The sequence below is a fragment of the Chrysochloris asiatica genome, unplaced genomic scaffold, assembly GCF_000296735.1.
Source record: "Chrysochloris asiatica unplaced genomic scaffold, ChrAsi1.0 scaffold00093, whole genome shotgun sequence".
Taxonomy (NCBI): Eukaryota; Metazoa; Chordata; class Mammalia; order Afrosoricida; family Chrysochloridae; genus Chrysochloris; species Chrysochloris asiatica.
Window position 1 is genome coordinate 6,415,591 of NW_006408611.1, and position 2,099 is coordinate 6,417,689.

General features: G+C 50.5%; 1 pseudogene; it reads left to right on the plus strand.

The window, feature by feature from the left end:
- The first annotated feature begins 343 nt into the window (after positions 1 to 343).
- LOC102821953 lies at positions 344 to 1,769 on the plus strand (annotated as a pseudogene).
- The last annotated feature ends 330 nt before the right edge of the window (positions 1,770 to 2,099 follow it).

Below are 2,099 nucleotides of genomic sequence, written 5' to 3' on the forward strand. Positions count from 1 at the left end.
GCGACCCTATGCACAACAGAACAAACCACTGTCTGGTCCTGGGCTAACCTTATAATAGTTGCCACACTTGAGCCCATTGATGCTGTCACTTTGCCAATCCATCTTGCTGGGGGTCTTCCTCCTTTCCTCCGACCCTCCACCTTACCAAACATGATAACCCTCTCCAGTGATTGGTCCCTCATGACAATATGTTCGATGTATTTTGTGATCATACTCCCTGGCTACCAATGATTTGTGCCACTTGTGGGTAAATGACCCACATTGAGGAAAAAAGTGCTCATTTCCCCTAGCTCTCTATGACCAAATATGGTTCTGATTCCTGAGGTGCCAGGCTAGTAACAAAATGACAGGCCATCCACCCCCACTGCCCCTCTCAGTCCCTGAGCAGCAGGCCATGCTCCCTCCAGGATCCCCTTCTGGAGGCTCAGGTGGTCCTGGCGGCCTGGGCCCTGAGAGTCTGCCTTGGGAGTGTTTTACCTCGGTGGTGCAGGGTGTACTGAGCTCCCAGCTGCGCTCCTGGAGAGCTTGGGCCGGCCGCAGTCCAAGTATCACTGTGTTCGTACAATGCCTCAGTAGATCCAGCAACATCTTTGAACTTGGGACTGAAAGGGCCCTCAGAGTCTTTGAGGCTCTGCTCTCTCTCTCTTGTACCAGAATTTCTCCGTGGTGGATTTGGTAATGCTTCTCCACGGGCATTTCAAACCACTGCAGCGGCTCCAGCACAGCTGTTATCGTTTATCATTCTTCCACTGAGGGGCCAAGAAGCCACACCTGATAACATCGGGACGGCATCCCACACACTGATTACTAGGCTAGAAGAATATGTGCCGGAGAGATTTTCTTTGGTACAGATTCAGCCAAGTGTGGACATCATATGGAAAACCTACAAGTTTTCCAAGAGCAGTTTAGTAGCATTGCTGCCCACGTTCCGCACTGCTCAAGACACTGGCTTTGGAGCGTGCTTGCCCTTGAACCTGCACTGTTGGGGGCACAGCAGATGGAAACTGCCGCTCTCATCAGTGACAGAATCCGCCGCAGGTCTCGTGGGAATGAATTCGTCCTTGGTGAGCTGGCTGACCACTATGATGGAACTGTGGCTTCAGGTGGAACGACAGCACATGCCTATAGGCCCCGTTACCAACCTCAGATAGATTCGCCTGGTTGATGACCCTCACCCCACCGAGGCACCTCCTGAGGAGCCAGTGGAAGTTCCGGGAGCAGAGAGAACTTCTCCTAAGACCCAGCGGGAGAATGCTACCCCAGCTCTGGGAACAACTGAAGGTCATGCCCCAGGGTCCATTCCCTGATCCTGAGTGGGCTCCCGAGATTAGCAGGATGGCGCATCAGCTGAAACAGAACCTTGGTCAACAGCAATCCTTCTAAAATGGGTTCTTGTTATCAAGGAAGCCATTCAGAGTCAATGCAAGGTGAAACCGCAGCGCCCCCTAAGAGACACCAGATGGTGCGCGGAAAGGGCCTCTAGCTGCTTTTCTCAGAGGCCATGAGCTGGGCAGCTAAGGCAGCCAGAGCTCAGCCCCTGATGAGCGCAGAGAGCCTGAGCCAGGACCTGGACGCACCAGAGGTTCAAAAGAGCTACAGCCAGCATCTCTGGTCTGATATATAAAAGCGATTACAGAAGGACACCCAATTAAAACCCCCAGCGTTTCCCTAATGCCCAATGGTCCTTTGCCGAAGACCCACAACTCTTTGCTCTATTGTCCTGTCTTATCAGGGTACTGTTTCTCCCCCTCTTACTTCACAGTATTTAAGAAATAAAGGTCAAATTTTCCTGCCTAAAAAAAAATAGGATTAGGAAATGAAGATACGATCCTTTCAATTTCCCAAGTGGGTAGTCTACAGCAAACAAAATTTACAGCTATATATGCACATGTGTGATTATGCCGGTGTATGCGAGACTATGGGTGTGCATATTGTTGTCATTGTTAGGTACCCTCCAGTCAGTTCCAACTCATAGCAACTCTATGCACAACAAAAGGAAACGCTGCCGTTCAGCACCATCCTCACTATTACTTTTACACTTAACCCCAGTGCTCATGCCACTGTGTCAATCCATCTTGTTGGGGTTATTCCTTTTTTTT